The sequence below is a fragment of the Sturnus vulgaris genome, chromosome 5, assembly GCF_052056855.1.
Source record: "Sturnus vulgaris isolate bStuVul1 chromosome 5, bStuVul1.hap1, whole genome shotgun sequence".
NCBI lineage: Eukaryota > Metazoa > Chordata > Aves > Passeriformes > Sturnidae > Sturnus > Sturnus vulgaris.
The window spans coordinates 21740756-21764312 of record NC_142247.1 but is presented as its reverse complement, the minus strand read 5'-3'; the positions used below and the strand labels follow the sequence as shown (position 1 = coordinate 21764312).

Below are 23557 nucleotides of genomic sequence, written 5' to 3'. Positions count from 1 at the left end.
AAAGAAAACAAATTTGGTGAATGGTTTACTTTTCCCCCATAAAAATTCTTTAGGGATAGTTCAAAAAGATTTTGCAAGCAAAATATTCACTTATATGTGTGATTTTTTCCAATTTATTCCCTCGTTTTCAGCTGCCAAATATAAGTGAGGAATAATTGTGCTTAAACAGGAAGGGCAGAATGAAGTTTCTTCCTAAAGTTGAGACAAGAATTTTCTCAGACTGGGGAATTCTGGGAAATTGTGTAATTTTTTTGGTTTTTCATAGTCATATCAAGGTTATATAATTACTGACCTGCTTCATACGTGGTTTCATATGTATATTTATTGCTTCAATTTAAAAAGCAGAAAAATGCTATATTATACATATTTAGGTTATTTTGATCAGTAAGCATTGGCTTGAAATTGAATTTAGTCTAGATTATGAATTGAATCTAGTCTAGATACATTCAATCATCTATTAAAAATTCAAGATTTTTTTTTTCAGACTCCTATGTGTCATTGTTGCATTTGTGTGAAGGTTAAAAAAAAAATTTGGGCAGAAGATATTGAAAAAAAAGTGACCAAATCTGTTACATGAAAATGAACATTTCAGAGAAAAACATAGCATGAAAATATGATGCTCATGCCTATTTATTGCAAGCAATTAATATTATCTGTTCATAATTAGGATTAATTATCAGTAAGGTGTTTTGCCCATATTAATGGCAACAAAAAAAATAGGCGGCAATGGTCGGAGTTTCACTAGACTCATTGGAAGTGAAGCTGAGGGCTAGCCAGTACAATGAGAAAGCAGCTCAGACAGGGAATGGTTTATATAGCAAAAAATATTGTTATACTGTAATAGTAGTTCATGTATATGTAAAAAGAAGGTGAGAAGAAAGGGATCAAGACAAAACTTACGAATTGTTTGCATAATGCTGAAGGTAAAGAAGAAAGGTGAGGAGAGAGATCAGAGAGAAGACGATTAGCAAGGGGATGACCAAGTCATTAAGTCAAGGAAAGTTTGTTCAGTAAAAAAGTCAATTGTATTGCAACTGAGGTCGCTTCAAGAAGGAGGAGCCTGAACTCAACATTAAGGGAGTGCGTTGCTGCTCCTAGTAACATGATTACAGACACAGGAATGTTTCATCAAAAGATGTTTATTGCCTCTGAATCAATTTCAATTTTTTTTCTGAAAACTGAACAGCTTTCATCTATACAAGTATGTCTTGTATATTTTCTCTTTTTAATCTATCTAACACAAACATGGTAAGGTCAGTTGGGCTCTTTCATTACATCTGATCTGAGGAGAACAAAATGTCAAACTATGAGCAATGTGTTCCAATGGTCTGGCCTTATATTTGAATTCTCACTTCCAAGTAATTTATTTTTAAAAATGGCCACGAGCATAATTCAAGTGCGCTTTATGGTGATTACAAAACATAATATTTTTTTTTTCTTATGTGCTTGATGTTTTTCTCACTTTCTCTATTTTTGGTCTATTATATTTCTGTTATTTTGGTCTTGATTTTTTTTCACTACTTGTTTCTATTCTTTCACTTCTCAGCTTTCCATCACTGTGTGTACAAATGATGTTTTACTTACTGATGCAGAACAGAAATGCCATTGTGGCACATTTAAACACATTATCGAGCTCTTCTTCAAAATCCATGGAGTGGATTTATATCCAGATTGTCAATTTATTTCTCAGAACATTTATTTCAGAATTGTCTCTTATGAAAGAAATTTACCATTTTCTGTGAAGCAAAAGCTTTTCTATTGATTGGTGTGTTAACTAAATTGCCTTTTCTCAATTTTACCCTGTACTTCTTAAATTCAATTACAAATGGAACAAAGAAACTTATTTTTATATGCCTCTACCTTAAAAATGTTTCGTTTTTAATACCAACTTTATGAATTATCAGCCTTAAACTTTGCCAAAGAAACAATGAAGAAAAGCCTTAGAGGAGATAGAGAAAAGTTCAGTGGAACTTCTTGGTTTGCTATGGACTTATTTTTGATTTGAAGTCTATAGCTTTTATTTGAATAGTGGGAAAAGGAAGAATGTAAAAAGTCCAATTTAGATTTCATGTCAAGCATTTAGTTAATCAACAAACACATAGAGAAATGCTCAGCTGACAAGCTAAAAGTGGAGAGAAAATTGATTCATACCAGATAAGTTTAGAATTTATATCAGATTAAATTTATTATTTAAATTAAAAATTGATATGTGAGTTATTCAGATTAATATCTGTTCATCAGAACCTCAGTGTCTTACTGTTAATTGCAAAGAGCATTGCAGCATAGAGAAATGCAAAGTTATTGATGATTTGGGGGGTAGGGAACCCAATGAAAAAATGTTCTTTTGACCCTAAAATTTAAGAAAACTTTCTGTCCTTTTGGTTATATAGTGTAAATTGGTAGACTGAAAGATGCCATTTGCAGAGTGGCCAGATTTTCCACGAGGAAGGTTTCCTCTCTTGGGGCATTCCCCTGCCCAGGCTGCCGTGAGGAATGCTGTTTCCACAGAGGCACGGGGAATTCCATCCCTGAGCCCCTGAGCCATTGCACACTTGGGGAGTGAGGAAGGCAAGGCAATATCATTGCCAGTTTCATGTTTTGAGTCAGGCATCACTACACTAGAGATCAGTAAATATTTCTTCAGTTTCTCTTGATAAAATGATCATGGGGAAAACATTCAGTTATTAGCACACTTTGCTGGCTTGTGCAAGTCATGAAACATAGCTACATAAGTATTTATTGTTTCTTCTTTCTTTCTTTGAACTTGTAAAACCTAAATACTACTTCTCAGAGTGATTTAATTGCCTGAAATCGTTATCTTATTGGACATATTTGGTGAGAATACCAGGAGTCTCTTTTAACCAGATGCCTCAGTAAATGCAAATATGTGATTTTTTACTCATTGAAGTCTTTTGAATAGTATAGGTTATTTTACTTAGAAATGCAAAATGTATTAATTAAATTTAAGGGGGTCAGACTGGAAAATTTATTATGATAATTGTTTTTACAATTGATAAAATAATTTTTAATAATACGAGTTTCCCTAGCTTTTGAAGAGAGGAGTGAATTAATTTCAGATTTCTTCTGGGATGAAAGAATTTGAATGATCAGTTATTCATGTCTAATATTCTGTAACAAAAGCTAAAGAAATTCTGGATTTATCTAATCAGTATAAATGTCTTATGTTAATTACCTCATTTTAATAAAATAAGTATTCTAGATTTTAGTTATAGATTCTCTTTAAGTGGAAAAATTTACAAGAATATATCTCTGCCCTAGCAAAATGCTTTTTTATAAGCTTAAATTAAATGTACCTTGCATAATCAAATCCAATGACAAGTCACTATTAATCCACTCCTGTTATTAACATGACTTGCTATTCTTAAATTGCAAATATCACTTCTATTGTCAGATATCTGAAGAAACAAAGATAGCAATTAATAATACAACATCCTTGTCGCTCTCACAAGAGGCAGAGCATACCTGATATTTCTGGTATGGACTTTAGACAGAGCTATGCTTTCTGCAATTAATTCTGGTTTCTAACATTCTATGTTTTTCTTATCCTGACAGACATTTTTTAATGAAAAAGAAAAGGTAAACAGAATTATGTGCTTTGGCAGTGCACCAAGTGTCAAGCTAAGATTACAAAGCACCCTGAATTTTCATGCAAATTAAGTGTTAATGTGAGTTGCCTGAATTTTTTCAGCTGCATAACCAAATAATGCAATGACCTCCTCTATTTTTTTTTTAATCTTCTCTAGACAAATCTCTAATGTAAGTAAAGTATTCTGTAATTAGATCTGCTTAAAACAATATTTAGAATCTTTGGCAAATATGGAGAAAAAAATCCATATTCTTACCACTATTCACACAGATGCAGCCTAGAGAACATTTCAGTTTTGGAACTCGTGGAATGCCAGCATTATGGAAAGATAATCTGAATTATACCTAAAAGTTTCATTTAAAACAATTATAGAATTATGTTAATTGTCATTTCAAAGAAATGAATGACCAAAGTAAGTCTGTCCAGTAATCAGTTTTCTCTGTATTGAAGAGATCACAGCAGTGGCTGTCCTGTAGCTGCTGCGGGATGCTTCCTAGCTTCTTCCATCATATTTTCTTGGATATGATCTCTCCATTTAGAATTGAAGGTGGCCACTAAATCCCATTAGTAGATTAAGAGGAAACTTTTTAAAAACTCAAATTGTAGCTTCATAGAAGTTTAGAATTCAGATGTGTGATATGTTGTTGTGTTTGTTGAGTTTTGTCTGGGTTTTTTTTTTCCTTGTTGTTTGGGATTTTTTATTCGGTTTTTGTTTGTTTGTTTTTGTTTGTTTCTTTGTTTCAGATGAAAGAGTTTAATCTTTAGTCCCATTTGCCTGTTTTGCTCTTCAGCAGTCATTCCCAGGAGACATGATTTCAATTTTCCCCATAATTCAGGACTTTCAGAACTTCTTGGCTGGAGTATCAGTGTGATTATATTAATAGTATTCCATCTGACTGAAGATCTGCCAGAATGAGATGTACAACCATTGTTTATCCCATGATGGTTTTAAAAACGTTTTTGATATTTTCTCTCTATATATATCACTTCCACATGAAGAAAAAGGGATAGTAGAGAGGAAAACGAAGTAGAACTTTTAACTAGATTTGCATTCTGGACATGCAAGTGTTGCAAAAAGAGAAAAAAGTCCTAGGTGCAAACCATGATTTTTCCAATATGTCATAAACAGTGGTTAAATATTGTTTTTAATTATTCAATATGCACTTGAAATGTGCAAAGGTTTAATTCCAGATCATTTTAGTAATGAACATATGCCTGAAAATGAATTAGATGAGTGCCTTTAAGCTAAATTTGAAATTGATGTTTTTAGAGTTGCCTGGAGGGTAAAATTATACTAATAAAAATTATAGGTATATCTATATAGTTATATTAATGCTAATAATTATTAGCTTATGTCTACTTCTGAGATACAGTGGGAGAGGACAGTCTTGATTTCCACCAAGGGAAAATACATATTTCTTACATAAAATTTAATGAAAAATAGCTTATCTAATTATGCTTTTGGTCTGCAATTAAACAGCAGTAAAATCTGAATAAAATTCTATTTTTACATATTGTGCTTGTATAAAGTGATGTCAAATATTGCTGGCATTTACTGCGAATTCCACTAATATTTCTGCAATGTTTAGGGTCCAACAATGGAATAATACTGCTATTGTTCCCAGGTTACTTATTTTATTCTTAGAAGAAATATGAGATATGAAAGAAAATGCAACTTACATTTTCATACTCTTACTCTGTACGTCATTCCAATTCTTAGATGAAGAGTCATCTAAAAGTAAAAAATATGTTATTAAGGGAATGCATCAATATGATAAACTTAACTGACCTTAGCAAAAGACTAATGTAAGTGTGAATAGAAACATTAAGTCTGAAGGAAATTTAGAATTCAGGCAGAGACTGATGGAGATATTCCAAGAGTGTGTTTATGTATATGATGGGCAGCAACAAAAATGGCAGAAAAAGAACTGGATGTGTGGAAATAGATGTGTCAAAATCTTAGCTAAAGTGAGGAGGATTGTTCTGCTATGGAACTTGAGGGAAGGGGTGAAATGACTGCTTTCTGTTTTAAAAAAAACTAACAGTCAAATAGACCCCAGAATTACCCTTAAATGTTGAGCTTATATCTAAATATCAGCAGTGGTGAAAATTTCTGACTGGGAAGAGCACTTTTCTAAATGTAAACAAAATTTAAATAAATTCAATAACATGTAGCAACTCCCCAGTTAGCTGTTGCTTATGAGCATTTCCTTTTTTGTAGAAAAAAGAGTTTATCAAATTAACATCTAAAAGTTAGCTGTAAAATGACTACCAACCTTTTTATAGAATATAGAACTTTTTCATTCCTTTTAGTATAGCTGTAAAACTTCACCTCTTCTAAAGAAACAAAGAGTACAGGTAGCAAGTAATGCTTTTTTCACTTCCACCTTACGGTTGTAAATTAAAATATTAGTACAGTTAACACTATTTTTCCTTTGTCTTTTCCCTGCTGTTCTATAGCATAATTGGAGCCGAAAGGTCATTGATGAGAACAAGCTAGCATTTAATGCATAGTAGGGAGAACTTTTCAGAACTGCATTGAACTGTTTCTTCAGTAGCCTTGTTAAATGAGACAATTTAACTCATGTTTCCTATTACATATAAAATTAAATCATATGAAAGTCAAGTTTTTAGCAATTTTTTTTTCTCTAAGTGGCTAGCAAAATAACTATTCTTATGGTAAACCACTACAGAACTAAATCCCTGAGATTAGGTCAGTTGATTATAGGATAGTGCTAAAAAAAACAGGGTTGTGGGTTAAATCCCTGTAAAGGTCATTCATTTTAGGGTTTGACTTGATGATTGTTTAGGGTATGTAAACTGTATGTACATTGTTTAGGTCTTGATAGCTTTGGTTGCATTTAGCAATTTAGCATAATTCCTATGAAAAGATTTTCCTGTTTTTATTTACTGGAAGGTTCACTCCCTTCTCTGGCAACCAATGCAAACATACATATATCTACATGTTTTCTAATTAATTCTCTTTAAAAAATACACCTCAGCAATTTTTAAAAAAAGAAAAAAAGATAAGTAAGGATTATGATAAAATGAGATATGAAAAAATTACTATGGAGTCTGCATTTGTAAATACTGGATTGATGAATCTTTTTTGGATTTTTTTTTTTTTTCTCAGTGGCTTCACAGAGTCAGAAAAGTTTATACTGATCATGTAACCTCATTTCTTGCATAATGAGGCAAAGACCCTACTTTTGTGACGTTTCATACTGCTTTTGAATTATCTAACAAAATCTTGATCCAAAGAATTCCAGTCATGAAGAATTAAACTCAGCCTTAGTTAATTGATCTAAAGAAAAATGGCCTTCTATTGCCTATAAAAATTTAATTTTATTTGCAGTTTATGTAGTTTTACTCCAGCTTGATGCTTTATCAAAACCTTATATACCAGACTGGGAGCTCCCTACTAGGAAATGTCTGCTCCCGAGAGAGATATTTAAAGAATTCATGAAATTGTTCCTGATACACTGAGTTGACCGAGTTCCTTGAAACAGGACTTGAATAATAAGAAAAAAAAATATATATGTTCAATTTTTAATGCTTCTTATAAATGTGTTTGAATACTCCTCAGTATTTTGCTGAGGTTTTTTTGCAGGTTTTTTTTGCAGTCTGGACAGACACACTGGATGCAATAATCATGTCACCAGTGAACAAAGTAACTTCATGCCATGGGTTGAATATGTCTGGACATCAGGTGCTCACCAAATCTATCCCTTCCCTCCTCTGCTGGGGAGGGGAGAGAAAATGCAACCAAAGGCTCCAGGGGCACAGCTCTCCCTCCACAGTCTTCACCAGGGGCTGCAGGGGAATCCCTGCTCCAGCTCCTAGAGCTCCTTCTTCAAAGATCTTGATGTCTGCAGGTGTTCTCACTTCCCTCTCTGCCTGCTAATGCCGAAGGATTTTTTAACCCCGACTGAAATTGTTATCTCAGAGGCACTGCCATTATCACTGATGGGCTTGGCCTTGGCCAGTGATGAGTCCACAAACAGTAATTATAAAGTAATATTCATTACATCTCATGAACTTAACATAAACTGGGCAGGATCCCTTATAGGTAAGAAATCACTGATTTTAATTTAGTAGTCAACTTCTGTCTTTCAGCTGGAATGAAGTTATTCTGAAGAAATGTACTCTGTTGCAGACAAGCAAATACTTATTTGTTTATGGTTCTATTTATTAATTTTTAAAAACTTTCAGGAGGTTTTTAGCTATGGAGTCATCTTGTCCATCATTTCACTCTTCATTCATTCTGAAGTCCTACAAACCATCTCACATTTTTTCTTATCCTATAGAGAAGCACCTGAAGTGTGCAATCACATCTTCCCTGCTATGCTTAGGGTTTTGTAGCTCATAGTACACAAAAATAATGTATAGATTATTTAAGGTAGATTTTTTTTTCAGTAAGGAAGATAATCTGTGTTCTTTGAACTTTCGTATGTATTCAATACACCACATTTAAAAGATAATTTATTTGTCATAATCAATGGCTGATGATGATTCTACACACACATTTTGATGATTACACACACATAACTTTTTAAAGAAGTGGTAGAAGCCCAAAACTGAAGCATTTGAACATGTTTCTGCTTAGAGTGACACCAGGAACCATCGTAGCCCAGTAACTTATGCTGAAAGTTAAAAGCTGAATAACACATCTAGGTGCCTCATTTTTTTTTAATAAATTCACCTCAAATAAATAAATCTAACCCAGTTCTGAAGTGGTTCCATGTAGCCAGCAATAGTACTCATCTCTCTGCTCCAGATAACATCTTTCCTTTTTACCCTTCATAATTAGGTTGCACATGAATAAAAGTAATTTATAAGGGGGCGTTGTTTTGTTTGTTTGGTTGCTTTGGTTTTTTTTAACAGAATATGTTCAGTGAAAACATTAGTTTTGATGGCTTGACTCTCCAAAGGAAGCATTTACCATAAGTAGGAATTCCATGGACTGTGCAGGAGCATTAGATGAGCTGATATCACTCTTTTCCAGTAAACCACTTTTCTCTTTGTCTCATCCAGTGCTCTATAACCACTGATGTCTTGTCTGATTGGATGTTAGCCACCTCAGCAGCTGTGTATCCTTGAATTGAGGAAAATATCCACAGTAAGCTCAAAGGAAAAGCAGGTGTCTGTTCTAATGAAGATCAATTTACCTCAGGATTAAGACTATGAAAAACAACACCAAGTTCACCTTCCTCCAGTCGAGACCTTTGGAAATATAATAGACCTTTCATCTGACAAGAAGAAGCTTAAGGAAAACAAAAGATTTACTTTGCAGACAGAAAGTGTTGTCTCTGTACAAAGCTGAAACCAGCATTACACTCTACACGAGCCTTGTACATCATGACAGCTTCATTTTAAACACAAAGGGTTACGAGAAAAAAATTAGGCAAGCTCTTCTTTTGGGAAGGTAATGCATTTGCTATTGCTTCTCTGGAAATCAAAATTAAAAACACTTGAACAGACAAACAATACATTTACTCATTTTTTCTTCTATTTGATAAAAAAGGTTTATTAGGACAAGAGTAAAGAGGGCTTTATATAATTCAGCTTCACAAATTTCTGATAGATTTAATTCACTTTGGTTCTGGAGACTTTTACTGTAGATGTAAAACTTTTTATAAAGACAGGTAGATGTTGTAATATTTCCCTTTCCAAGGTTTTATAAAATACAAGCTAGTCAGAGTCTCTAGTATATTAATACTGGTTGCCTTTATAGGCCTTATATTTTCACTGCCTTATTTAACGTTTCACTGCATGAAAGAGAGAATTACTTGCCTAAAATGTAATTCTTATCACTTTTCACTCACTATAGCCTCTGAGTTTTAGTTTAGTTTTCTGACCCTTAAACCCACAAACTAAATGGCAAATGTACCTACTCTACTTAAAGGAAAACATCAAAAGTTGATGTTTTATTAGCAACTAATTCAGTTGCTAATATTATACTTTTCAAAACAACCTAAATGTCCAGTGCTTCTTAGAACCCCCTTAGCAAAATACTAGCAATCACTGAAAATAATTTTAAGAGTTCTCCTATACATACCAGAAACTTACAGTTATATTAAATCAGGCTTGTTCTTCCAAGTGTCATTAACGACTGCAGACTTTGCTGGCATTTGAACTTTTTTAGGAATCAAGTCTTACAAGGATTTTGTTTGAGATAAAATGAAAGTCTCAGAGCAGTGTCTGGTATTAGAAATTCATTCAAGTGAAAGGTTGTCAGGCACTAAGAGCCAGGCCATAATTCCATGGAAGTATCAATTTGTATTTGTGAGTGTATTTGTCTGTTTGTGAGTGGTTCTGCATAGCCTGTTGGGTTGGAGTCTTGTCTTAGTGATACTTGCAGGGTTTTTTTCTCTAGAGATAACAAAGATCATTATTAATTTGAAGATTACTTGAAATATTGCAAAGCGTATTCATGAAAGTTCCACAAATGCAGTTATACTACCTGTTCTGTTCTGGTAAATCCCTTTTGCTACCAAAATGCATATTGTCTGTGATTACTAAAAAGTCAATCTCCGTCTCTTTTTTCTAAATGTGAAGTGTAGTCATTTAGTATTTGCTACAGTGTTAGTTCTTAATGTTGGGAAATTCTTACCTTTGTCATTGTGGAGAAGGTATCTCAAAAATCTAATTTTCATCACATCTGTGTACAGAATTTTAAAACCTAAAACAATGGAAGCTTATTTTAAAGTTCAAAGCTCAAAAGCATAGTTTAATTAAAATTTTGTCCTCAGATATAGTTCTTATCAGAGCTTGCCTTTTTCAATTTTCCAGTCTGATGACTGAGGAGCAGATGGGCAAAACTTGTGACACTGACTTAAAAATATTTTTGGTTTTTAATATATTTCAACAGCTTGTGTGTTTTGCTCTCTTATAATGTCTTGGAGATCTTCTTCTATAAGTCCTGATGAATTTGTGAAAGATACTGGGGTTTGATTTTTATGACTTGAGTACTTTTACCAGCATATAGAGTCCAAAAAATTACTCAGCTTCTTGCAGAAACTTTTGAATAATGAGAAAAAGAGGTTGAGTAAACAATAATAAACCCCCAAATACTCTCTCGGTTATTTATTATTTCAGTGGTGATTCTGAGTAATTCAGTGGCAACATGGACATAGATTTTCTTGGTACCCTTCACATTTCACAATTTTCACCCAATGAAGTTCTACGGAAGGTAGAGGAAAAGAAACTAAATGATTTCTTTTACCTTCTCCATTAAGCTTTCCTTGCCATGGATGTTCCATGGTATCTACATAGCAAAGTGCTGAGGGATCATGATGAAGACACCTTAAAGTAGGTGTTTGTATTTGTTTGATGTGTTTATTCTGCCTAATTTTCTGGAAATAGTCCAATTTTCATTTCTTGAAGATTTCACCTTTGTGACTGGAGTCAATCACTGAATGATGGGGAGTTCAAAAACCTGTCAGTCTGTGTGGTGACTGACCACCACTCTATTTCTCCATTCCCAAGTCACTGAGAAACAATGTAGATGATTAAATCTAACTAATTTTTTTTTTAATTTCTTTTTTTTTTTTTTTTTTTTTCACCACAGTCTGCAGTCTGAGAACACAGGTGTACAAAATAATCCCAAAATCATTCCCAGAACTGCTGTGATTTTTTTTCTAAATCATTCTAGTACCTCTGGATCACTGCTTCAGTGGTTTCACACATCAAAAAAATGTGAAAGATATTTAAGGCAGTTTAACACTATGTTATAGGCAATTCTGGAATGAGGGGAGTGTTTGTGTATGTGTGTTTATTTTAACATGTTTTTGGGAAACTGCAAGATGCACTGCATATTTTTTATCTCCAGATCCTGCTGTAGAACATGTTGGTGAGTGAACATGTGAGCCTAAACCAGAACTACATTGCTGAAAATTCTTCCTTGATGTAAAGTTTCAAGACTTTGGAACTATATTTCTGACTTTAGTTTTATGAATAACTCGCACCCCCTCAATTTGTGAGTGCTAAGATTTATTACAGAAATCCAGGGTTTAATAAACTGTGAGAACTACTGAAATTTTGATATGGATTTTATCAAAGCTTTAAGGATCAATTCATTCAAACTTCAGATATGATGACTCACTTTCTTCACAGTGCATTCATGACTGACTTTAATTAAAACACCAAAGAGACACAGCATCAAGAAAATACACAAAAGAGAAATATCTATAAAAGGTGACACAGTTACTGTCAGTAACTTTGGAGTTATGAAACTTCAAAACTTTGAAATTATTCTAAACATGGCAATAAAAAGTTTCCATTTACAGTACTTTTGTCAGAAAGAAGTTGCATATAGATAACAAGTATTTGATGAAAAATCACATTTTTTCACTTGTTTTCCCAGTCTTTTAAAACACAGCTCTCTTTATATATTGTTATTATATGTATATTTTTTTACACATAGAAGTTTAAGATAAATGTATGCAATTACACTTAGATAAAACCTGTAATCATTTTATATTTTGTCACTTAACACCCCTTATGTTGACGAACGTATTTTTTTCTTTTACTATTTTTCTACCTTATCTACTCTTGGAATAGTTTAAAATGTAAAATGTTTCCAGCAACATGAAAACCTGAAAAATGCAATGGAGGTAGGTCTTGATTTTGAAAGAAAACCTTTCTTTCAATAATTAAGATTATTACCTTATATATTTATGGGGATTTGACAGACAAGAATTTATTCTTTTCTGGTACATAACTTGTTCTAACACCAGGAACTTGTGATATCATTCAGAGCATGAAATTCAGTGTTCTTCCAAAGACTTTGAGATTTGTTTGGATTTCTAATAAATCAAAAATTCTTCCTCTCATATAATTTATGAAATGAAGACATGAGTAAACAAATGTGTCATGTAATGAAAACTTAACTAGTACTGAAATAATTATTGCAGCTTATCTAAGAATTAACATATAAAGCCTTTGTCCTTTAACAAATTGATATTATGTTTAGTTTTCCTAAAAATGTCACCAAATCTGGTTTTGTTTTGGTATCATTATTTTTCATCATATCCCATTTTCTTCAATTTCACATCTCACAGCCTGTGTAGCACAGTGAATGCCATGTATTCTTCAGTCTTTCATTTTTATTGTTTTGGTAAATAGTCTGTGATCTGTAATTGATGTTTACAAAAATAATTGCTTAAGGTTTTGTTTATTTGTTTCATTACACTGAAATATAGATTTCTAGGATAATGGAAAATTTTCAGCATACTATTTCAGCAATTTATTTTCATTATGTGCCAATGTTTATGTATAAAGCATCCTGTTTACTTGTTTTTGGATGACAAGCAGCTTGTCAAGTATGCATGACTGACTTTCTTCTAAGAATATTTAAAATTCTCTATATGAAGATCTTTATATGACTAGATCTCCTCAACTAACTCAGTGCGGGGGAAAAAACATCTTACTGAATATTTATAGTTTTGGTTGCCTAACTACTTCTTTATGGAATTTTGTTTTCCTTTTTTTTTCTTCTTTTCTGCTGTTTAAGTAGTTAGGTTCTTCTTATATAGTAATGGTTTATTGCTAATATTAAGCCAATATTTAACTCTTGGAAAAGAGGATTTTGACCTGGGAGAGATAATGAATCAGAGATTAAAAAACCTGAGGCATCTAACTCAAGATGTTTCCCAGGACTTAGTAATAGTCAAATTATTTTGATGCAAAAAGTGTTGTCTTTGTGCAACACTTGAATGTGATGTATTCAAACATGTATTATGTATTATTGTAGATATTTCTCTGTTGTTTTCCTTGCCTTGGTCTGTGCTGCATTAGGGATAGGACCATGAAACATCCAAAACCACCATTACTAACTGTAGATATTTATGAAAAGATATCTGACACTCTGAATATGCAATTGTAACAAAGCTTTCTGCAGACTTATTAAGCTTAGTTCTTCAGTAAGCAAAGGACACAAAGAAATTTAGCTGACTAAACTAATTTTGTTTATGAGATTTTTTTTATATTCCTCTGCTGATACCTTGAAGTACCTTTTTTGTCTGGCCATATATGTCTATTTGTGTCGAATGTACTGACATTCAAGTAAAAAATAAACCATTGACGTTCACTATAACAGTTATATTTTAATTATGTTCACTGTATCAAGTGAAAATAATTAAAAGACAGGAAACTCAGACTATACTGCCAGTCTTCAAGATTTTCTTTCTTCAGCAAGCTCTTGGCAAAGAAAGGATCTTGCTTTTGTTTTTGTGTTGCAGAGAAGAGTCATATTGTAAGAACCCTTTTTGAATCTTATGCGCAGTTCTAAGACCCTTACAGAGTTATCAGAGTTTTAGAATGTAAGATCTCAATTTTGCTGCTGAAGACCTGCTTACAAAAGAGGTTATGTTGTATAGTAAATGTCAGAACACTAATGTACTGAAAGTTTCTTATTTATTATCAAGTTTACTCCTTTACTGTTGGGGATAATTTTTTTTCCTAATTATATTAAACCCCATTTCACTATTTCTTTATTACATCCCTTAAATATCCTTTTCACTGAAAGATTCTCATGTTCTTCCAAGGTAAATTTTTAGTTTCAAAACACTTCATATATACAAAAAGAAAATATTTTCTATGTGCGTTTTTTTTTCCTGTTTTGATTTGTGTCTTTATATAATATTTGAACACGAGGTATTCATCTATACCTATCTCTAGCTAATCAACAGCATGGATCCAGATGAATCTTTTACTTTTTCTGACTGACACTTAGTTTGTTGCATTGCTGATGCAACACGGACAACCAGTTAACAATGAGGTGACCTTTTCCATTCATTATACGATTGTCATTCAGTAGTAATGAGCATCCAGAATTCCTGAGAGCTTCTACTAGAAAAGTATTGTCGTGTCTGATGAGCATGCAGGTGGCTGAAGTAGAGTTTTTGATAAATGTATACTTTTATCAGCCTTGCTCTCTGGGACCCATTAGGAAAGGTTTACATTGTGAATCATCTAGGCAGCCTCAGATGTAGAAATACAATGAAATAAAAATGGCACTGAGTTCCAAACTTAAATATAGGCCCATATTTTGCATATAAAAGTGATAAGATAAATACATAAAGGGCATTTAGGCATGCTAACACATAAATACAATGTTTTTATTTGGGGATTTCAGAGACATCTTATTTTTATGAACTATGTTAATATTTTCATACACTTGGCATAATCCATGTGAAGAATAGACAGATTGGTGTTTTGATGCACAAATATCTCTCTGCAAGATATTTTTGGGCTACAGTATAATAGGAAGAGTGTAGTTTGCAAAGAATTCAAAGGAGTAATTCAAAGGAGTTGCCAATTTTTGTTTGTATAAAACCTGACTGTATTCCCTCAGGATCAGAGAACTGCATTTAGGAGGAGGCCAATACTCAAAATCTTATGACAGTTACAGCAACAAAAGTGACAGAACTTTCACAATGGGGAAGATATGGGTTGGTTAGAAATATTTAACAGAAGTTAAATATTTTGTGTAAAGACTTTTCATGAAACACAAGAATATCTCCAAGATAAGTGAAGGATAGAAGATAAAGCTGACCTGAAACAGAGTTGGGAAAGCAAGTGTCTAAAAGGTAAGATGGTTGGGGTCAGTGGACACGTGGCAAATGAATAAAGTGCTCACGCAGTCTCACATTTACAAAAGAGTTTTGAGGGAGAAGAATAAGAAAGAAACTGAAAGGAGAATGATAAAAGACAAGTGATACATATCTTTCCTTAGAGGCCTGACATTAATGAGCCTGTAATGGGCTTATTAGACTAAGTTATCTTTTGCTGAAATATGTAAAGTTAAGCAGTTATGCTAATAAGAAAATGAGTAGACGACAGATTTCAGAAAAGAGTGAAAATTAAAATATGGAACTCTGCATTTTTAGTCAGTTACATGCAGTTTGCCCATTAAACAGGTATAATTTAGGATTATAGGACCTTGATATTTTTCAGCTATGTAGTTTGAAAACAAAATTATCTCCTAGAAGATTATGTATTTCTTCAAAAAATATTACCCCTAAAAATATTGGTTATATATGAGCATACACATTCATGTAAATTTATGCGAAATGTTTCTTCTTTTTTTTTTTTTTTTAAATGAATATAAAAGGTTAAGATGCTTTTTCCTTTTTAAGAGATGCTGCCTGTTGATTGCCTGTTAATATACTTGAGAAACTCTTATGCTGGATATTTGTTTTGACTCTCGAGACAAGCATGACAGCATAAATCAAACAAACCTCCTCACTGTTGTATAAGATACATTTTAATAAATATTAAAGTATTCTTTAAAGGGCAGTGCAGGTGGTTGGAAGAAAAGGGTTTGGGGTTTTTTCCAGTATTTTTCAATTTGACTAGTTTTACAAAAAGGATGGTCTAGCTTTATTTGTGCATAGATGCTATCTGCAAAACAACACACCAACCTCGTTAGCTGAAGTTTAATCTGTAGCAGTTTAAGATGTGGTTTGATTTGGTTGGGTTTCATCTTTAAAGAGTCTCACTCAAAATGATTTACAGAGTACTTAAATTCAGGATAGTATTTTGACAGGCCACTCTTCCTGGACCACTGGAATCCCTGCCACAAATTGAGGACTCTCTCTGTAAGCAATGGAATCCTGGTCTGGTGTGCAATAAATTCCTCCTAGCATAACCCCCTGGATTACAGGGGCCACGGATTGGGTCCATTGACCATTCTATAGAGCTTCAAGGTCTGTTCCATGAAATCACAGAGCAGCTGAGATTGGCACTTATCTCTGGGCATCTTCTAGGCCAACCCCACTGCTCATATCAGGGTCAGCTAGAGCAGGTTATTCAGGACTTCAAATAAGAGGTTTCCAATATCTCCAAGGATGGAGACATCACAGGCTAAACTCTCTTGGTGACCTGGTCCAGTGTTTGACCACTCTTACAGTTAAATCATTTCTCATACTTGTATGGAATTCAGTTTGTGTCTAACTCTCTTGTCCTGGGGAGAGTATGACTCTCTGTTCTGCATCTTCCCATCACGTGTTCATGCCCTATTACTTGGAATATCCACTTTTACTACTTGGGCTGGCACCAATCTATACAGAGGAGCTCTATTGCTCTGCTGCTTGCTGCTGCAGAGCTATACCTTAACCTGGAAGATTTGTTGATTTGGGAAAATCTAGAAGGAACAACTGGAAAAACCTCAGATATTTTTCATCATGGGAAGTTTGAGGGGAAAATTCTTCATTTAATTTGAACCAAAATTGAATACCTGAAAAAAAAACATTAGTACCTGCATGTGTCTCATAATCCTTACTGGTACTTTATGTGCCCTGCCCAGACCAATACTATTTATATATTTTCCCCACTTTGATGCATAATTCAACCTGTAACTTTTTTAGACTAGTTAACTCTATAATTTAAGCTGAAAATTGTACAAGCATTTACAATAAGATTGTTTGGGGAAATTCTTCTTGGATAAATGCACTCATACACTGAATGGAAAATGTGGAATGAAATTTGTAAATGGAATAAGTATAAGAGACAACTGAGTTGTTTTTAAACTGCTATTTAGTTGTGGATTTTCCTTTTCTGATCAGTAGGCTTGCAATCTCTATAATTTTGTTTCTAATACATTCATTCATTAATTTTGGCTTGTTGCTTAAGACCACAATGAGATTTATAGCTGTATTTGCAAAGTGGTTATGCTAATTCAGATCTTAGCCACATTTTGCATTTGAATGCTGATCAGCATGATGTTTTATTTTATTTTACTGCTCTCCTTTGCATTTAATTTTATTGGATATCATTGGAAGTCATAGATTTGATATGCTCAACTCTCAAAACTATTGTGAGCTCCTAGCATTTAGGAGGTTTTGATTTGGCACTGAAAGCATTTGTGTTTATAGAACAGAATTTATAATAGAACACATTTATTTACATATTTAAATGAATATTTATCAGGTTTTTTTTTTTTTTTTTTTCCAAACTTAGAATATGCTCACTGGAATAACTTTGGGTCAGTATTAATAACTGTACCATATGTCTCTGTATTTCTGAACCAGGTGGCTGGCAATCATGTCTCCAGATGAGCAGTGGTTCAGTGACAGCAACAAAAAACCCTCTTGTTCTCTGCACACATTGCCATGAACAATCCCTGTTGTCTACTTTAACTTTTTGTTTATTTATGAATTCTGGTTTAGTATCAAAAATTCTGTTGTTTGATGATAATTCAGTATCGGATAACTAGAATTTCTCTCATATATGATTGAAAGACAGATGTTGCTAAACAAACACCTGTATTAGCATTAATATCTCTGCAGCGTTTGTGAAGTTACAAATATTGGGCATCTTTTGCAAGGGTACTTGTTCTAGTAGGTGCTGTATCATGTATTCACTAAATTTATATGTTTTTCCATAGTCAGAATAAACCTATTTCTATAAAGCCTACTATTTCCTACCTATTTCATAGAAAGAAACTTTTTTCATGTCAATTTATCAGTCTGTACTTCACATACATGATTTTCTTTTTCATTCCAATTTATATTTTCTTTCCTTAGACTCATAGAAATTATAACAGCCAGTAAATAGTGTTGGTCTAATATTTTCCAAGTTTTTTTCTTAAATGTATTTTCTGACTTTTTATGTATTAGTGCTTCCCTCACATCATTCCACTACAAAGAAAGTGGTAAGGCAATTTTCAGTGTTTTTTTAGATTGTTTATTGGTTATAACTTTTGAATTGCTTCAAGATATTACTATGTGCCATTTTTTATTTTTTCATATCTAATAAGTATTGTGTATAATGTGAATTTTTAATGCATATGTTTTCTTAAGTGCCTTAAAAAAAAAAGCAAGCTTAAATCCTTTTATTGGAAAGGTAAAGTATATGGAGTTGTTTGTATCCCTCAAATCTTGAGAAGTTCAAGTGACACACAGACACTTTACCTAAGTTGTCCTGTTGCTATGTTTTGTACACACATGCAGTGAGAAATGTTTTTTAAGAACATAGAGAGTTCTGGTTAATGCAACTTCATCCAGAAAAAGATCATAGTGGTTTTTCTTTTTTTTGCTCTCAAATCTTGAATTTAAATATAATCTCTGCTTTCAGAGGGGAAATTTTTCTTTTATAGACAAACTTGAATTAGAACTGGCATAGATATAAGCTGCTTTTATGAGAAACTACCATACTGTTTTTGTTTTGACTTTGTCTTCACTTTTACCATTCCTTTTATTTTTTTTTTCTGTACTTAAAAAAAAAAGACAAAACTCTAATGCCAGGATTGGCTTATTAATGCAGTGTTTCTAATATTACTTGGTGATCTTTGTCTGTGCTGTATACTTTGGCAAGAAATGTGTAGTGTCTTATATTATCTGATACTCTCACATGAGCCCATGTCAATTATTTACAAGGATATTTTCTACATGAAATGTCATGTTCAGAACTAACTGGTGAGTGACTGCTGGACAAACCTGACCTGTTCTTTTGAGACAAAAATAGTAAGGTGCTATTCAAAAAAATGTTAGCTGAGCAGGTCAGGAGGAACACCTTATGTAACTTCTGTCACAGAAGAAATAAAAATCTGAAGTTCTTTTTCTCTTCCACAAGTTCAGGAAGCTGTAGGACAGAGAAAGTGTCAGAGATTCCCTTCATGTTTAAAGATGAAATAAACAACTGAATTATACACACATTCTATTAGTGTGTTGCAGTAATTAATACTCGCTTTTGATAAACATCATCTTCAAAATCAGTTATTTTGCCCTGTCTTCTGGGAATCTGTTCCTATATTAGGTAAGTGACTTTATATTCTCCACAATCTGAGAAAGTATAAGGGGATAAGCATAGACAGCCAATAATGGTTCTTGTTAATTTATCAGGGTATTCAGGAGTGTTTGCTATATCATTTCTCTGAGGCAGAATATCAAATACACAGGCTGATCAAAGGACATAACAGAAGTACTGAAAGCTAACAAATCATCTGTGTTGCTTTATTAAATATATAGTGGGATTTCTGAAAGTGCTCCTGTCTATTGTGTGCACTGTATCAATTGTTAGCTCCCACAGGGAATAAGAGCTTCAAGTTCACGAAAATTCTTCCTCTTACCTCCTGAAAGAGGAGATTCAAATTACCAGATTCAAAGTACCTGTGAAACTCTGAACTTATGAATTATGTCTTATTGTCTTTTTCAAGCTTTAAGACATTCTTCTTGAAGGTTTCTCTTAATATGCATAACAAAAATCTTAACTAGACTTTAAATTCCAACCTAGAGCACTCTGTCACAGAGATTAGGATAGATTGATTATAGCACTGAAACATTCAGCAAATTTTGTTCTATCACTTATCACTTATCTATATTTTAGTTTCAGTTTATTTTACATTTGTTTCATTGCCCGATGGTAAATTTTCATCTCATAAAAAGATATATCTAAGCACAATATAAAGGGATATTTTCTCTAAAAATTCTATTTACAGAAATAATTTTGTTATGCATTTAGAAGTACACTTTTATTGCTAAATTCAAATTTGCTAGCATAAAGAGTTTCCAAAAGGAAAAATAAAAGTAGATATATCCAATCACTGGAGGTAGCAGGCTGAGCTATAATATTTTACCTAAATATTTTTGCTGAATTTTCTGATAGAAAACAGATCTATTTCTGCCTGAATTTCGTACTATCTTATGGGATGATTTTTTTAATGCATTATGCCCCCATCTTTCAATAAAAATAGTTTTCAAACCCTGCAATTAGAAAACATTTGTTAAAGAGAAGATGGTGATGCTTCATGGTTTCTCTATGGTAATATTTATGGTATGCTTGCATGACATTTTTAACTTAAGCAATCTTGTTTTACTGGAAAGGCAACTACTCATAGAGGAGTAGTGCTTAAGGGCAGCTTAATTCATAGCTTTCTGTGATTACTTTGGGATTCCACAATCCAAATCTTTCCCTAAGATACAGCAGAAGTATTTTTTGTTCAGAAAACCCATCTCAAGCTACATTTCTGTTTTTAAAAACAAACTAAAATTTGGCAATTTGCCAAGAACAAACCAGAAAGTTTTTGAAAGTCTCTTCAAACCCAAATCATTCATAATTCAGAATCCTAATTCCATCATTCTAAATGGATTGTGCTTTTCCACTAGACTGCTGAAACACTTCATCACATAGATGAGAAACAAATAATAATATACAGCCATTGTTCTTCTCTTTCCTAGCTTGAAAAAAGGCTCATTCAAATTTTGCCTTGCACTTTTGCATATGGAAATGTCAGTGCCCCACTGGGACTATGAAACTCTGTGTAGGAATTCTCACAGGACAGTCGCCACATGTAAGGAATGTAAATTCTGTGGTTCTGTCCCTAGAATTTACTCTCTGATGAGTTTTTCTCCTCAAGAATTACACAGTGCGTGGACCAACCCATGACACCACCAGGTAGGGAATGTTATCCTGAAAAAAGTTTAGCTATTTTGTACACAATAGGATGATTTTTTAAAGTGAACCACTGTGTAAAAAGAAAGAGGAGGAAAAGATATTCTAAAATATTTACATGGATTTCTATTTTCTCTGCAGATTATTTTAAGTGAAGCAGCCATAGCTCGAATTTCATTGTGTAACCTTGACACTTAGTGCCAAGCCTGTCAGATAGCTACTAGATTTGGCAAGGTTAAAAGGTGAGTGAAATATTTAATGCTAAATATTTAATGTTAAGGCAAATCACTATAAGAAAACAGAAACATCTGTATCTACTAGGCATTGTTATTAATATCATGTGTTAAAATTAATGACACCCATAGTGTGAGGAGCTCTTTGCAATCTCTTTCAAAATTTATTGCTTTGTTAAATTTCTCATGGCAGTTTCTAAGTTATAAGTTAAAAATAAAACACCTATGTGAAGGAAACAAGGAAGTGGAATTGCAAACAAATTGTCCTCTATATAACTTGGTATCATTAAAACAAGAATTCAAGTTTTCAAATCTAGGTGTGACATGAGCGTGAATGAAAAAGGGTATAGAAAATGTGATGTACATATTAGTATATTACAAAGATAATTATGCTTTGATGTTTTTGTTTGTTTGGGGATATTAGTTGGGCTGTTTTGTTTTTTTTTTTCCAAAGCAGAAAACAAAAACTGGCCAAGCCTAACTGAAATAATCAAGTGGAACGGAAAGAGTTAATTAAGCACACAGCAAACAAAACTGTCTTGTCAAGTCTTAGTCATTTATGTGATGTTGAATGTTTTTTGTGAAATAAGCTTCAGTAAATTCAGTGTCATCAAGAATATATATTTTTCTATTTTACTAGATAGATTAAACATAACTATTTAATCATTCCTTCACATCAAACATAATATGTAAAATGCTCACTTAAAACATTAATTAAAATCAAGGGGAATTAAATAAATGAGATATAAATCAGCATTTCTTTTATCTCTAAGAGAGACATTTTTCATCCTTTACATATTTGTGGGTCAGATATTGCCTCAAGGAGAAAGAAAGTTATGAATAATTTAAGAATGACCATTTTTGCTTCTGATGAGAGCAGTAAGAAACACTTTCAGGGCTAGCTACATGCAACATATTCCAGGGAGTATTGCTTATTAAAAGGTGGCTTTTCTCTAGTTTTGGGGTCCCAGTAGAAGAGGAACATGGACCTTTCAGAGAGGGTGCAGAGGAGGGCCACAAAAATAATACAGGTCAGAAACAGCTGACCTATGAAGAGAGCTGCAGTTGTTCAGTCTGGAGAAGAAAAGACTTAAGGGACACCTTATCACAGCCTTTCAATATAAAGGAACAGTTATAAGAAAGATGGAGGAAGGCTTTTAACCAGCCCTTGCACTGACAGGACAAGGGACAATGAGTTTTCATTGAAGGAATGTAGGTTTACATTGGACAAACTGAAAACATTTTTATGATGAGGGTAGTGGGACACTGAAGCACATTGCCCAGAGGAGTTGTAAATGCCTCATCCCTGGAAGTGTTCAAGGTCAAGTTGGAGGAGGCTTTAAGCAATGTGATCTAGTGAAAGATGTCTCTGCCATGGCAGGTAGGTTTACTAGAAGGTCTCGTAAGGTCCCTTCCAACACACACTCTATAATTCTACTGTGTGTCTGGAAACAGAGTTTATACTTGGAATTTTTGGGAATATGACTGAAATAGTTTTTGTCTGAATCTCATAAGCTGAGTAAAAATCTTCATAAAGCCTAAAATAATAAAAGGACTAATTGTGCATTAATATTATTGTCAATAAATTGATAGTGGGGAAAAGTCTCCAGAGAAAAAGATTATCCTTACTGTATCAAACTATTAGGAAATTGTTGTGACAGATCTAGTAAGATGATGCTAGCATTTCCATCCAGATTGCTCTAAATTAGTTAGTGCACTATACCTTTATACCTTTTTGAAGAACATGTCAAAAACTCCTGTCTAAACTGAGCCCAGAAGCTAATAATACTTTTATGTCATTACATTTATGGTCCAGAAAAATAGAACAAGTTAATATGTGGAAAATAATTTACTGGATTAAGAAAAGGTAAAGATCACTTAGGAACCAAGTACACATTTAGGGTTAATGGTATCATCAGTGATTGTACCTCTAGTGCCTGTGGCCATCCATATAGGTAATTTTCTAATGAGGTGATGGTGATATGTTTCTTCCCTGTATTACTTCTAAAAATAATTCCTTTCTATTATTAGTAGCTCATTCTTCAGATAACATTGTTAGAAAACACACTCTTAATACTGCTGATTTTTTCTTAAATATTTGAATTAAATAAGTCACTATTAGCAATATGCTCACATTCAGTATTTCTAGTTCATTTAATTTCATTGACATTTGATTTATTATTTTTTCAGAAAAAAAGGTGTTTATAATTCAATAGAGAAAACAATTTTCTTTAAATAATAATTGTCAATATAAGAATATTTTATCAATATCTGTTTGGTACTTATTTGCCAAAATGTGAGACATTCAGATGATGAATTTTAC

At 33.0% G+C, this 23557-nt stretch overlaps 1 protein-coding gene across 9 annotated transcripts in view; it reads left to right on the top strand.

Moving 5' to 3' along the window:
• The window catches only part of MGAT4C (MGAT4 family member C), a 314940-nt gene that overhangs the window by 60626 nt on the left and 230757 nt on the right, over positions 1-23557 (top strand). For 4 of the 9 annotated variants that reach the window (XM_088165020.1, XM_088165022.1, XM_088165026.1 and 1 more), the window contains exon 2: positions 21143-21243. The exons of the other annotated variants lie outside the window; for them this stretch is intronic. The gene's annotated coding sequence lies outside the window, so the exon portion shown is untranslated. The remainder of the gene's footprint in view (positions 1-21142; positions 21244-23557) is intronic. 9 annotated transcript variants of the gene reach the window in all.